Here is a 16,697-nt window from a genome sequence, read left to right as displayed (position 1 = left end):
TTTTGGTTTCTTCCTTTTTTTAAGGAAAAACATCCATGCAGCTCATTAAAAATAACTATGTGGCAGATAATCTCTCTCCCCCACCAAAACAAAAACCAAAACAGGAAATTCAGTTAAGGCATCCAACGTCTATGAACAAAAAGGTGCTCCCGTAGCTACTATATTGACATACTCCATTGTACAGTACTTCGGTATTAGTAAAGCTCTAACAGTGAATATTAAATGCCTTGAAGAACCCTCACTTTTTCATAGTGAGACAAGTCTGTATTATCATGTCAAAGTCTTGAAATAATGACTGTCTGGAAATTTAAGAATCATAGTAATTAACCAGATGCTGCTGCTGCTTTTTAGCCTGTCATTCTGTGCAGGCAGACATAGGAATCCCTAGTTGGTAGGTTATTTTTTAATAATATCCCAGATCTTACAAGTAATATTAGTAATAAGTGCTGCAGCAGGCAGAGATGCAGGGGAGAGATCTTTACTAAGTATGCTGAGCAGCCAGCGCTGCATGCTAAATTCTAGAGTTTGTGCACAAGCAACCATGGCTTGCATTGCTCATCCCCTTTTTGCAACTCACTCATGATGGCTTTTTCTGTTGGCCCACATGGTACTACTCTTTTAGGCAAAAGTTGGGAAGTTTCTGAGACTAGCAAATATCTGAAAAAAATAAGAAGATTCACAAAAGAACCAAGATAATGCATTCATGCTTCTCAAACTTGGCAAACACTAGCAACCCACCATAGGAAACTTAATGCATTCCATCGGAGATGCTTGCGAAGAATACTTGGTGTCCACTGCTGAAATGTTACAAAGGACTGGCCCGCAGATTGCAGAGACAATGACTTGAGAAAGAAGGCTGAAGTGGTTTGGATATGTTGTACAGATGTCAAACTGTATTTCTAGACAAGCACTTGCTTGGATATCACCTTGTGAATGACAGAGAAGACGAGGACAAGAGGAGAAAGATGCTGCTGTGATGGACCGTCTATATCAGAGCAAGAAATGCGACATTGGACAGATGGAAGTGGAAAGACTGGGTTGCCTCATGTGTCACAAGGCATGAGAGATCTAATAAAATAAGTAAGCCCCTTTGAGCACCACACAGGAAATCTATCCCTACTAATGCACAGTGAAACCCTGGCCCCATTGAAGTCAATGGCAAACCTCCGATTTATTTCAGTGAGGCCAGGATGTATTTCACTCATATATAGGAAGTGGGGAAGATATCCTCGATAACTCTGTCTGTTCTGTAAATAATCAACACAGTTGATTAATTAGGGGCCTCAGTTTACAAAGACGATCTTGCTGTGAACAATCCAAAGCCTCATCTTTGTCAAAATAGTGAAGAGAGAAACAGATGCTGATAAAAACGTGTTTATTGGGGCACTTCCAAAAGCTGACTCATCCTTCTCTCCCACTACTGCTGCATTGTATTTCCAGGCTTATATTAAAAATGATTTCAGACACCATCTAGCAAAACCCACCAGAACTTTGCTTAGAGATGGGGAAGGACTGATTTTTTGTTTTGAATTTTGGTATTTTTAATCTTATTTTAAGAGGATATTAATGCCCTTTCTACAAACTTAATGAGTTAACATTTGCAAAGCAAGGGAATTATCATTAAACAGACTATCAAATATATTTTTTAAAAAATGTTTTATATGTACCCTATATTTGGGAATATCTCCTTTAAAATACTGAAATATTTCCCTCTGCTTATTCTTTTATTTATATATTTTAATTTGGAGTTTTTCTCTGTTTTTGTTATACCTTGGAATTAGCCAGACTATAGTAGGAAAAATAACATCCTGAGCTCAGAAGGGAGCAGTCTCAGTAGAAAGCCAGGGACTGTGTGCAAAAAGGAGTGGCAGGCTGGAGGTAGCAGTCTTGGAGCTGGCTGCAGAGGGAAAGCAAGGTTGCAGGCATCCTGGTGGGCAGGGATGCACTCTTTTGCTGATGGTGGCCAGCAAGACTGTTACCTCTATATCCCTGTCTGGCACTGCCCCAGGGGCTGGGTTGGGAACTGATGGTTTATTATTAATTATTATGATTATAGGTTAAAGTAGCCATTCCTAAGATATTTACACCTGTTAGGTTCTGACAACCCTAGTAAAGGAATCCTGTTACTTAAAATGTGCTTTCCTTGGGAAATCACCAAGGACTCTAGAACCTAGGACTTAGAAAGCATCAGCAATTGCTTCCAAGCTTATGGTACACAGAACAATTGGAGGGGACAGGTATGCCGCAGCACTCAGTGACACCAGGGCGGGGTTTACAGGTCTTTGAGTGCCTTGATCTCTTTCTTCATTGTTCCTCTTCAGCTGTTTTCCCTGAAATATAGGGTGCATGCTACGTAAATGGGAAACCAAGAGTATATGAAGAATATCAGATTGTACCACCTCTGAATATATAGATCCACACTAAAGCCAATGAGTTAGCATTTTTAAACATTTCTTAGCCCCTTACAATGCCAGTAGTTCTTGGGCCTGTTTTTACTCAGTTACACCAGTTTTACCCCAGTATAATCTCACTGACATTAACGGGTGTAATGGAGTAATGAATTAAATTTCTCTTCTCCTAACACACTTTTCCTTTGCACTATTTGCAATGGAATTCTATGTCTCCAGCTAGATAACTGTGTTTACTCCAGTAGTATAACTGCACCTGACTGAGCTTCCAACTCAATGGAAAGTTCACTGTCATTGTACAAGAGAGGCACTAAAATCTGGTATTATGTACATGGTTCAGCAGTATGAATAATATTCAGTCTTCAGTAAGTGAGGCCATCCTGTAATAATTGTTATAGAAGTAACTCTCAAGGAGTAGCTGACTTTGTTCATTGCTTTCTATTCAGCTATTTTAAACATAACATTTGACAGATATTTTATCTGAAGTCATGGAAATACAAGGCAGCTTCACAAAGAACTTTTCAAGGGATCAAAATATGCTTAATTGATTTTGAATGGAAGATGAATAGAAGCCTCTTCTTGCTCTTGTTTTTCAGCTATAAATAAGACTCCTCAGTGCACTGACCAATCTCTCCTTCCTAATCACAAAGGAGCCTAATTACATGACAGACTGTTTTATCCTTTGTTCTTTTGACTGGTCAAATTACAGCTGTCTAGTAAATGAATGGGACCATGTTTCCAGTTCACTTTTCATAGTTCATACTAACCAGAGAAATTCCTGGTTCTTTGTTTTATAGCACCAAGTCCTTTCATGGACATCATTCTCTCACACTAATGCTGAGAGTTAAGTAAATAGTCTGTTAGTAATATACACCCAAGATCCATCCTTTCTAGGTAACAGCCCTGACAGTAATGTATTTAAACACCATTTTATTCCCTCTAAAGCATTTAGAACACAGGATTATGGCAGGAGAGCTGTCAACTGCAAAAATACTATTCTGCCACTTGTCTTTCAAACCCTTATGCACTCTGACTTCCCTGTAGGACAAATTGGGTAGAAGGTTTTATGGCATCTCATTACCATTCTCCTAAATTTCAATCAGGCTGAAATGTTGCTTATTCAAAAGTCTGCAAGTTAGGAAAAGCTACAGTTCAGAAGGCTATGCAAGAAGTTTCACAAGTGGGTGCTTAGAGACAGCAACATTGTCTTCTTTAACCAACCATTACATTAAAAAAGAAAGAAAAAGAAAAATATCCTGGTTAAGTCTGATACTTTCTTTAGACACACAATTCTTATCTACTTAAGCAGAGCGTACCTTATTCATTTGGCTATTTTTAGAATGCCTCTATGGTATCATTTTTGCTTCTGAGCCAGAAAGTTGAGGATTCAGATTTTATACCAGTGCTCCAATTCTAATTTTGCATTGCAGTACCAAATGAGATGATACCTCAGTTGAAAAGCTCACAGCATTTAGCTAAAAGCTGAAGCGATATCTTTGGTATAATTTCCCAGTAAGACAAGTTCTAAGGTTCCATACTCTGAGTAAGGTACTTCCAAGCTCATGATAGCTATTTGGCTGGGTCGAACAGCCATTGAAATACCAGTATTTACTAGTATTGCTTTGCAAAGTGCTGTTGGGCACCTTGACTATAAAAAAAACGACATGTGGTTGTGGTAGTGGTTTCACAGATCACTGAATGATTGTCTTCGTAATTTCATCCAAACTGTGCTTATTAAACAATAACTTGTTTAAAGGAGATGTTCCTTTACCAGATATTTTAAACTGTTTTCTTGCAACAAATGTTAGTTATTTCATTGACATTCACTGAATGACCCTTTATTCCAGAGCTGGAGAAAACAATTGTTTATCTATTTTGCAGACTTTTTAGGGACCAAGCCAGATTTGCTGCCCTAGGGATCTGAAAAATTGCTATGGAGGCTGTCATATCCCCTTAGTTGCTCTGTATGGTTGTATGCATTGTTCTGATAGTCTAGTCACGCTTCTAGCATGAGACAGCGTGCTTTCTGTTGTCTGTGGGGCCTGCTGTTTTTGTTTGTCTTCTGATCGCAGCATGGAAGCTGCTGTTGATTAGTGAAGATTGCAATTCCCCTATAAGGCTCCCGGTCATATCCTAGTAGATCAAAGGGATATCCTTAACCATGGTGCTTTTTGATCTCATGTACTTGGGAGATTGAGAATACATGTTCTCCAAGAGCATTTTATCAAGTACTTGGGGATTTTCACCTTCCACTGGAATGGTTTACAAAAGGATTTCCCTTCAGTATCAAAGAGACATATCCACCACAGTTTGCTGTTATCACAGAGGGGTTAGACTGACTGATTTCTTGTCTTTCTGTTCTCACAATTTGACAAAAATCTATTTTATTTGTTTTAATCCTAAATGAAAATAGTAGTAATAGCTATTGTTTTAAGCAACTGACCCCCTTCCACCCTCAAATACATTTTACCAATGATTTTTTTTTAAATGATTTAAGTGGCAACATTCACTAGAAACATTTTTCCATACATAGCTGAAATATTTGTCACTGATATAGCAAGTGGTTGTCCCAAGAAAGACTGCCACATCCTGTATGGCTTGGGAATGGAGGACCAATTTTTATGGATTTACTGTACAGTACTTGGGTCCTTTAGATTAGAATTCTTTATCCCACATGATTTTTCATCCTAGTCTTTGCCCCTTGGGACACCATTATTTTCACCTGTATTTGTCTTTGGGTTCAATTTAGGTAATTTAGACTTTGAACTACCTGACTGCAAGTGCATATCAGGTAGTTAGATACTTAATGACATAAACAGCACCTACAGGTATTTGTGCAATTTGTAGCTTTTAAAATTCAGCCCTCAGAAATAAAATAAAATAAAATTCAGCTTGTGAAAATCTTTGAAGCAGAATGACCCACACTGGTGTCTATTCTGTGTCTAGGTAAAAGAAAGAAGTAGCTTTGTATCCAAACATTTAACTACCTAATTTTCAATATTAAATATTGTTATTTGAAAAGAGAGAGAAGGTAGCTGGAATATTCCCATCATTTTGAATGGGATCCAATATCATTGAAATAATGTAATATAATTTTAAGTCATCTTGCACACATTGAAGTTAATTAATATGAGATTAGAATAAGTATTGTATTTTACCTTCGTACATACACTAGTATGTAGCAGGCAACCTGGTTCATTTACCAGCTATCCATACAATCAAGGGGGCAGTTTCATCTAATAATGAATTTGCGGTAGAAATATAGTCTAGCAGAGCAAGGAGGAGGATCCTGGATCTTATTCCTGACTCTGTCACTGACTTGCTGTTATGACTTTAGGTAAACTGTGCTGTATGACTCAGTTTGCTCCTCTGTAAAGTCAATATAAAAACACAGGCCCATACGCTCAGTTCCTGCTAGGAAGCACACCAATGGGAACAAATTAATGCAGTAACAACTTTGTGGCTTCAGTGGAACCATAGAATATGAGCATTCTCCATCTCTGCTTTGTGGGACCAGCAAGTGTGCTGGGTCAAGTAGAGCTTGAAAAAGGATTTGAGATTCCAGGATCTGTGGGTATCTGGACCTCCTGTCTTGGGGATTGAGGACACACATGGACATAATCTCTCTGCACTTTCCTGTAACTTCCCACCCAGCCATGGCAGGACAGCAGCATCAGTAACTGAGCTGCCATCAGCTTCCAGTTTCATTCTGCGTCTTAGTCAGGTGGATATTCTGAGCACACAACAGAAGGTAATTTACTTTGGGTTATACTAAATATCTTCCTTTTTTCCTGCAGGCTGGCCACAGTTAAGGCAGGGTGGAGAGAGCATGTTTAATGTAGCTCCTCTCTTCACCTCTGGCTCTATGCGTTGTTTCAGTGGGACCAGGCTGTCGGAGGAACTGAATATGTGGAGGAGGAAATATCCCACTTGAGCATTTTCCCTCCCTAAAATATAAAAGCAGAAGCAAGTAAAGGAAAGTAACTTTGGCCTTAACCCTGCCAGTCCAAATGAAGGTGAGTGAAGTCATTGAATCTCAGCTAGAATCAGTATAGATGAAACATCTGAGTGGTTTATTACATAAATTTGCCCAATGCCTGATTGCAAAAGTAGATGGATAATATCAAGAATATATTTTATGAGAAATCAGACATTAAAAACATAGCACTGCGAAGCAGTTTACTTGTTTAGAGATGTACTCAACAGAGATGTGACCAGCAGGCAAATAGATCTGTTTCCAGTGGTATTTCTGACTACTTATTACTCTAAACATGTAAAATTACATGAGTGGTATAGCCAGATGTGTCTAATTATCACATGCATTTCTAGGCCTAGAAATAAAATACAAAACAAAACTTTTTTTTTTCAAAATACTCAACATTTTAGACTTAACGGCTTCATGTAATAAAAATCTATAGTGGTTTTAAACTTTTTCGTAGGCTGACAAAAAAGAGTTCTAACTCCTACTGCAATATTCAATATTATACTGCCAGAAAGAAATTCAGAAAAGGTGCAAATGTAGCACCTACAGTCAGCAGGTCGCCTGCCATATGCAGTTACCCCTACTCCATGCACAGTTTTGAAGATAAAACTTTGTTCATTTGTTCAGTGCCTATGTTTTCCCTGATAGTGTAACGGGTGCTATAAGAATGTACTTAAGAGAACGTTTTGGGGGAAACCATGCTTCCAAAACATTTGCTTCTTTCTAATAATATTTCTTTATGCCAGATTTAAGGATGAGACCTCTTCAAACCTGGATAACCACAGTAATAAAATTGTTCTCTTGCATGATATTATGTTGTCATTTTAAAAAACGAGTCTTTGATTACATGATCACTTACCATCTTACGGTAATGTATTAAGCACAAGGGAGCTACTATACTGGATCAGACCTGTGGCACATCTGTATCAGTGTCCTTTTTGGACAGTAGCCAATACCTACTGTCAGTAAAAGGACACTTTTTCTCTGTAGTGGACAATTCTAATAAGGGAAGTTTCTCCCTAACCTACAATTGTTTGAAGGTGACTCATGCCCTGAACCATGACATGGGTAGAGTTAAGGTTGGTTGTGAGACTTTAACTTTGGTACTTCCTGACTTTTCAGGGCTTACACAATCTTACTATCTGTTAATGTAGCTTTTCATAATAATAATAAAGCCTAGCTTTTATGTAGTCTACTTTTAATCAGTACATCTCAAACTGTTTCACAGTCTTGACTGTATTTATCCTCGGAACACGTCTGTGAGCTAGGGAAGTACTCTAATATCACCATTTCACAGATGGGGAACTGAGGCACAAAGATGCTAAGTGACTTACCTAAGGTCACAGAGGAAGTCTGTGGTGAAGCAGTGAATCCCAAATCCTCAGCTACTGCCCTAACCTCTTAACCATCCATCCTCTCAGGAGGCAAGGATATAGCTGGTGAACATTATTTGCCCAACTGTGCACCAAACATTATTTATTTTTATTTGTATTGTATTTGTATTTGTATTGGTCACCTGCCTGAGACATTGCAGGTGACCAATTCCAGAAGTCAGTTGTTACAGTTCTTGGCTTGCAACATTCTTTAAGTCCTTGCAGCAACACTACACTAGTCTTGTACTGAACTGAGAAAGAAAAGCATAACTGCAAACTGGCCACTGGCAAGTAAGATGACTTCTCACTTCTCTGGCAGTGTCTTTCAGGTGCCTCTTAATAGCTCTCGCTCTCTCTGAGCCTGGACTTGATTGTAAGTATAACTTTTTTTCTTTTCTTTTTCTTTTCTTTTCTGTCCATTTGACTATGTATCTGAGGAGCTCTCTGGAGCAATTGTCACTATTTTCTAAATGGCATGTTCTTGTGCTCCTTGTGAGGGTTGGTGTTACTGGGGCTCTAAGGGAGCTAAATGACCATGTCTGAGCAACTTCTGGGCAGTGTTCTATTTTGGGTAAGATTCACAGAGCACACACAACCAGATATCTGTGGGCCTCAGCATCTTTAATGTGAGGCAAAAATGGTAGCCATACCCAAGAGTCAACTGGCAAGCTGACTCATATGTACTACTACATTTTTGTGACTAACATTTTTTAAAATGGCATCTGGATCAAAGTGAGTAAGGCTTGCAGAATCTAGCAATTAATGTGCTTTTTTATAGGTGAATTTAATGCAGAGAAACCTTTACCCCGTTCAGTTGAAGTGTTTTTTATTGAAATATTGTTGAAGATGTTTAATGCAGACTCAATACTGAATTTTTTCCTCAGGCAAATGATTCCTTTCAACTTTACTTTTCAGAACTCAAGTAGCTTGAAAAAAACCTATTCAAATTCCCTCACTTATCTGAACTTTATCCTCAATCAGACTTTCCACCTGTTATCATCTGTGCTCATCTAGTCCTTGGTCCGACTGTGTTGTTGCTAAGATCACGCTGGTAAGTACAGTATTCCTGCTGTTTAGGAAATAATAAATATCAACTGCTTTTTATTAGGGCATAAGCGGTACATTGTGTTCTCAACAGCAACACAGAAGAAACATTAATAAGACTTATTGTCAAGGGAAGGAGAAGGTGGAAGATGATTGTGTGGTAGCTAGTAAATGTCAATAATTCAGGTAGTTATGAGGTCATTAAAAGCATTTTGTAGTCACTTTTATTCTCTTATGGCTTAAAAGTTTTGTTAAGAGATGGAAAATCTCCAATGCTCATGAATATGAGAGACAGACACAAGCTTCCACACACGGCTGTGTTAATCAGTCTCAGTCTGTTGACCTACAATTATCCTGCAATTCCAACTAGTCTTTCCAAGCCCTTTAATTGGTAGTTATATTGAATGACCTGGTGTTTTTCTGATATGAACAAGTCTGGTAAGTCAGTAAAATCATCAAGTTCATTTCACTAGATTTTGTCAAATTTGAACACAGATCTCCAGAAGTGAAAACCCATTTAATTTACCTGATTCCATCCACCCCATTTCTTCTGATTTCATTAAGCTGATGTTTCTTTGCTGTTGGAGATCTGTAAGGTTTCAGAATAAACTCTGTTAAGGCAAAGGAATATAAAACAGGAAAAGTGGAGGAGATTTTATTCAGTGTTTGTCATATTTTCTTAGAAAATATGGGAAATAAGAATTCATTCCTATTACTTTTGCACTTTTTCCATTTGGAAGCAAAGTATATTTTCTTTCCCCTGCCCCCTTCTTTGCCATTTTATTTGTACTGGTTTCTTTTGTGGCTTCTTACATACATAATAAGGCATAACAAGACTGCAAATAATTTACAAAATAGACAAAGGCATGTATTGTTCAAAATACTCAGAACCTGCATTATGTATTATCCTGTTTTTACTCAAACCCAAAAGCTCTTGTGACAGTGAACTTAAGTGTGTATCTGAAAGTTAAGGATCTACTTAAATGGGAGAATTGACATTTCATTTCTGGAAACCTAAGCAGGGTACTAACTAATAAGCATTTTGAGGTTCCCATTGTGGCACATCCTTTGGATTGTTCCATTGTATGTGCGTTGATCGGTGAGGGAGAATGTGGTTTCCTCAGCCCATAAAACAAACAAATCTCAAATCTCTTGAGTGACTATTTCACAGTGGGTATGTTGGCCCCTGCAATCTTACAGATTATCCTGTCCTGAGTCAGGTCATCTGTGCCTCTGTTTCTCCCAAACTTTGTGTCCATAAGTGCTCCAGTGAGTTGGTGGTTGGATGTTTTGACTCTTTGCCCAAAACAAAAGTCCTCTCCCCTCTGGGCAAAACCAACAAGCCTAAGCAACACCAGAAAAGTCATTCATCGGCCCTCCTCATTTCTTTTCACCTCAGTGCAAAGGTTTTGTACTACCTGCCTAGGTGGCACTATAGGAAGAGCTGTGCCTTCCCTCTATTACAGGTTACTACTCTAGAACCTGAAAGAGCAGTCTGCCCAAAACCCAAGCATGCCCTGCTCCGCTTTTTCCCAGGGAACCTTACTGTTGCTGGTCAGACCCTCTTTTCAGGCCTTTTCCTGGCTTCTTCCATGTGCCATTCCCAGACTTCTTCACCAACTCCCATTGAGCACAGAATCACTGCCAGTTCTCCCAAAATTCAGTTCTTGGAGAGCCCTCTCTGACCACTGTGAGTGCTGCTCATGCCAACATCAACCCTATCCCACTGAAGACATGAAAGCTCCCAAAACACAATCTCGTGGGGTGATATTGGCAGTGTGCATCCTCACTGATGACTATACCTGCCATCCCCTCCAAGTGGGAAGAGGAGATCATTGTTAACTTGGATGGGTCTGTCACAGATATTGCAACCACCTGCAGTATCTTTGAAAACTAGTGTATTGGCTTTACCAATGTAGTATGTATCATTTTGGACTAGGGATTGCAGTCTGCCTCACTGGGGAGGCTTGCTGCAGCTCTGGAAGGCACTAAAAACAATGTGTGGATAGTTAATGTAGTCCCTAGGACTAGTAAACAGCTCCAGAGAAGTACCACCCCTTCAGGAGGTGTGCATGTACTGGTTCAGGCTGGGTTCAAGAGACCCCAGAGACCAAGGAAGAACCTAGGGTATAAAGAATTAGCTTGAACTGACAGAGGTCTACATTTTGACAAATGGATTGGAACCTGTCAGGGTCTCCATAGGACTGGTGGGGAGGATATTAGTAAGCTTAAATATGTCTTTAGACTAGGGCTGTTGATTAATCGCAGTTAATTCATGCAATTAACTCAAAATAATTGTGATTAATCAAACTGTTAAACAATAGTATACTAATTGAAATCTATTAAATATTTTTGATGTTTTTCTGCATTTTCAAATATATTGATTTCTATTACAACACAGAATACAAAGTGTACAGTGCTTACTTTATATTATTTTTATTACAAATATTTTCACTGTAAAAATGATAAAAAATAGTATTTTTCAATTCACCTCATACAAGTACTGTAGTGCAATCTCTTTATTGTGAAAGTGTAATTTACAAATGTATAATTACTTTGTTACATAACTGCACTCAAAAACAAAATGTAAAACTTCAAAGCCTACAAGTCCACCCAGTCCTACTTCTTGTTCCACCAATCGCTAAGACAAACAAGTTAGTTATGGGAGATACTACTGCCAGCTTCTTATTTACAATGTCACTTGAAAATGAGAATAGGCTTTCACATGGCACTTTCATAGCAGGAGTTGCAAGGAATTTACATGCCAGATATGCTTCATGCTTCATCAACCATGCCAAGTGAATGCCTGTTCTCACTTTCAGGTGATATTGTGAAGAAGAAGCAGGCAGCTTTATCTCCTGCAAATTGTAACCAAACTTGTTTGTCTGAGCGATAGGCTAAAGTAGGATTGAGTGGACTTGTTGGCGCTAAAGTTTTACATTGTTTGTTTTATTTTTGAATGCAGGGTTTTTTTGTACATAATTCTACATTTGTAAGTTCAACTGTCATGTTAAAGAGATTGCACTACAGTACTTATAGGAGGTGAATTGAAAAATACTATTTTTTTTTATCATTTTTACAGTACAAATATTTGTAATCAAAAATATAAAGTGAGCATTGTACATTTTGTCTTCTGTGTTGTAATTGACATCAATTTATTTGAAAATGTAGAAAACATCCAAAAATATTTAAATGGTATTCTCTTATTGTTTAATAGCGCGATTGAGATTATTTTTTTAATCGCTTAACAGCCCTAGTTTAGACCTTTGATTTATATTTTCTGTAAGGCATTTGTCCTTAAATGTATTCTGCTTTGAAAGAGCTGTGCGGTTACTCCTAACTGCTGACGTACACTGTTCATAGCCCGTGGAGAGACAGCAAAGTACAGGTCCTGGACTGTTAATCACAGCTGCTGGGATAAACGGAGGGAATTGAAGGGGGGAAGCAGTCTAAAAGCCAGTCAGAAGGCAGAAGGATGCAGGTCCCTGCCCACAGAGCAGTGACAACTAGAGGCCTGAGGCCTAACAGCGCATTCCTGAGGCAGACCATGTGTGGGGAAGGGTGTCAAAAATTTAGCTAACCCAAAATAGTGATACGGGAATCCCCATGCTGTTCACTGGGGAAATGATGTGTCCCATGAAAAATAGAATAAGACATTAGGTAATCTATCAGATAACTTAGTCATCCCTTTGCCACGAGAAGATTGTGCCCAACAGTACATTTTCTAATGATTTAGTCTGTACACTTTCAAAAGCACTGCGGTTTCCACTGCTTCCCTCGGCTGACTGTTTCACAATCTAATAAACCCCACTATTAATTATATTTTCCTGATAATTAGCCTAAAGTTTCCCTGTCTTAATTTCATCCCATTTTTTCTCTTTATACTTCCTTGTACCACACTAATAGTTCCTTCTCTCCCTCAATACATTCACAAATCAAGTACTTGTAGATGATCTTTATGTGGGACCCTTACTGGTGTTTGGATATATAATCAAGCCTGTTGGAGAACAGAGAGACGTAAAAGTCATCTCAAGAAAGTAGAAAATGTGAAGTATTGAGGACTTGAGCCTGGGTTTGGTTATGCTGACTTGTGGATATTAAGACTCTCCAGATTCCTAAAAATTTTTCTCCAATTTACTCATTTTCTGAACTCCCACTCTGCATACTATGCTTGGTACCTCATTGCTATCTTTATTTATTCCAGGGATCTTATCAGATTCTATGCATGATCTAATAACAAAGTTGCACAATAAAGTTTTATTTCTGCTATTTAAGGGGACTGTCTCAATTTGTTCACTGTCATAAGAAGTCATAATAGGGAAGGAAAATAACAAAAGTAATACATACATGCAGTATTTACCAGATGTTTGCATTTAAAAAGCACAGGAGAAATTATATTAAACAGACATCAAAGGCCTTAGATAAGTAGATGTGCCCAGGACCCTGCCCCCCAGTGGTGACTGCGGGGTGGGGGGGTCCTGGGCAAGTGGCAGGTTTTGGACTGATATACCTTCCGCCGACCCAGAAGGGGGAAAACACAAATGGTGACGCGCCCAGAGGGCAAAGTCATGAAGAGGATGCTGTGGTTCCTGGACTGAGCTGGGTCTGCAGGTGGAGGAGTTGGCAGGAGAGGCACCACCAGGAGATGGCATGCCAGCTGAGAGCTAATTCCTGAGATGGTGGATTGGAGGCGCCACTCTGGTGAGTAAACCTTGTTACAAGGGCATCTAGCTCTAGCTCCTATAGAATCATAGAAGATTAGTGTTGGAAAAGACCTCAGGAAGTCATCTAGTCCAAGCCCCATATAAATTACTGTGTGTGTTCAGTAGATTGACTCCAGAGAAAAAAGAAAATATTTTTTTCTAATAGGATTCCAGAGTCATGTGAAAATGTCTCTTTTAAGAACAGCATCTTCCTGTCTAGAGTAGGGACCAACGCTAGGGCTCAGAATGAGAATAAATTTGACAGTAATGGAGTGTTCCCCAGAATTTAATACCTTCACATTTCTCTTGTTTTCTTATAGAAACCAGAATTTAATGCAGGGACATGGTTCAAACATTTTTGAAAAATAGGAGCAAAGTGTACTTTCTTGGATGAGATCATTTTAATAAAGGGAAGAAGAAACCATAACATCTGTAAAGTTTTTATTGAGATCCCAGGCCAAATGCTCAGATGGTGTAAGTGAGCATAGATATATTGAAGTCAGTAGAGTGATACACATTTATAGTAGCTGAGGACCTGTGCTATCATCTCTATTTGCTGTTTCAGTTTCTTGTAGCGTCATTGTAGCCATGTTTGTCCCATAATAGAAGAGAGACAAGGTGGGTGAGATAATATCTGTCATTGGACCAACTTCTGTTGGTGAGAGAGAACCTTTCTGAGCTTACACAGAGCTCTTCAGATCTGAGAAATGTTGACAAGCCATTAGTACCCTCAAAACGCTGCAGTGGCACAGCTGCACTTCAGTGAAGATTCTACCTACATTGATGGGAAGGCTTCACCTGGACTTTGCCTAGAGCTATAGAGTGATTGCTTTATGAAAAGTATTCACCTACAGGTGATAAGGTGTTTTTGTCATTGTTTATCAGCTCCCCTCCCCAGCCCTATAATTGGCCACTTCCCAGACCTAAAGAAGAGCTCTGTCTCTCTCTCTCACAAACAGAAGGTAATAAAAGACATTATCTCACCCACCTTATCTCTCTTCTTGCAAGTTAGTCATTAGCCACACTTCCCAAACTAGTTAAAAGCAAAGAGACAACTGCTAGGAGGGGGTCACTTCTGTTGAACAAAAAGAACTTGAGGTCTGTTTTATTTTGTTTGTTTTAGGAAAAGGAGATCAGATTTAGACATCAAATGCACACTTATAAGGCAATGAGAGTATTCCTTGGGAAAACAGATTTTACAATACAGTTTCTTCCTCTCTTGTCCTCTTCTGTTTCCTTTATTGTTTTCTTTCTCTTTCACTAGATGATATTGTTGCTTTGGTTACTCAGCCAAAAGGCAGGTTTGTTTATCTGATCCTATTCCTTCTATTATTCTTTTGAGGGGGCTATATTTTAGGCCTGTATTGCTGATATTCACTGATACCTGATTTTGGGGATTTCCCCATTGTGTCTGATGTGCATTGGTGAAGTATATTAGAGCAGTGTTTTTCAGCCTTTTTGTGCTGGTGACCCCCTCTGGGCTGAACCATGTAACTTAGCTTCACAGAACCCTCTGTGGCATGGAACCCCAGGCAATTGCCCTGCTTGCCACCCCATAACACCAGCTCTGTATTTGCGACCCCCTCCCCCAAACCCATCCCACAATCCCCCTGAGGGTTGTGACCCCCCCAGGTTGAAAAACACTGTATTATATTAAAACCTAATTTAGACTCTTAGGATGAAAACTGTTAGTAGCCTATTTTTATTTAGTACTCAAAATTGCTTGCGCACTGCTGTCTTTGGTCTTGCTGTCTTTTCATCACTATGACCTTCTGTATCCTTTCAGGTTGGTTTTAGAGCTGGTTATTCTACTGAAAATGACTTTTCTGAAGGTTCATAATCTCATTTGTCATCAGTTTTGATTTTGTTGGAGTCACTGACTGCACTTAACCCTGTTGACCATACAATGTACATACATATATATTGGTGGGCTATATTTGGTGTCCAGGATTCAGGCTCCTAAGAGGTTTAAGTTATGTCTTGTTAAGTATCCTTTCAGGTAGTGTATAGCTTGTATGACTTATTTGTGGGTGTAGCATGGGTTCCTGTGTAGTGTCCTCTGCTGTATAGTTATAGCCATGAGAGGCCAATTTCTGGTCTCTACACACAGTCAGAGTGGATATATTGTGAGCAGGAAAGTTCTGTGCTTTTAGGGGAATGGAATACTTCCTCTTCATACTGTGGAGAAGCAGTAGGCACCATATCATGGCCATTGCTGCACCATTAAGAATGCAATAGTCTCATTGACAATGGCACCCTAACACTCAATGGGGGGTTAGCCAATGATCCATTTACTGACAGATGCATGGTCTTGTCCCACTCACATAAAATCTATCCCTGGTGCTGTAGGTGGAGCCCCCAAACTAAGTGTCGGTGATAGGAAAACCCAAGATGCTATAGGAAGCGTTGCTGCTTATTTGCTCTTTTTAGTTGGTCAGTATTGAATCAATCCCCCAGCATGCTGTTAGAGGGCATGGCATTGCTGTCTTCTAGGCTGATGTGATCAATATGATGCTGAAAGTGTTAAACAATGGCAGTGATCCACATGGGAAGGAAACAGCAAGATGAGATCTCCCACAAACAGTTTCTAGGTTACAGGTCTTAGGGTGTTCATCTGTCTGGCAAACCAAGTCTTGCCCTGTAGGAGTTCTCTTCCCTTGACTGCTCTTTCACCGTGGCTAATTCACTAAATGTAAATACCATTCTAGCAACAACCTCTGGAATTAGGTTACCAGATACCAAGTATGAAAAATCGGGATGGGAGTGAGGTGTAATAGGAGCCTATATAAGAAAAAGACCCAAAAATCATGACTCTTCCTATAAAATAGGGACATCTGGTCACTCTATCTGGAATGCTTACAAACACATCACTAAGATGGTGTCCTCGGGATGTTTCTGGAATGGGAGCTTTCTGAATGGTGTAGAGGAAAAGAAAATCAAGGAAATCTCCTTTCCTGAGGACTCCTCACTGGAGTGAGGTCAGACAGAGCTTTGCTTCTGAAAGAGCAGGAAGCTGAACAATGAAACCTTTTTATCTTTCTCTGTGATGGGAAAAAGCTGGAACAGGAGCTAGAACAGAGCACAGTCACAGGGGCAGGAGGCAGATAACTGAGAGAGCCACTCAGTGCAGGAAAGAGGGATCTGACAGCCATTCTTTGAGATACTCTCTGTTCTGTTCAGCTGCCTT

Source organism: Gopherus evgoodei, chromosome 1, assembly GCF_007399415.2.
Source record: "Gopherus evgoodei ecotype Sinaloan lineage chromosome 1, rGopEvg1_v1.p, whole genome shotgun sequence".
NCBI lineage: Eukaryota > Metazoa > Chordata > Testudines > Testudinidae > Gopherus > Gopherus evgoodei.
The sequence above is the reverse complement of the archived record's forward strand: the minus strand, read 5'-3'. Positions refer to the sequence as shown.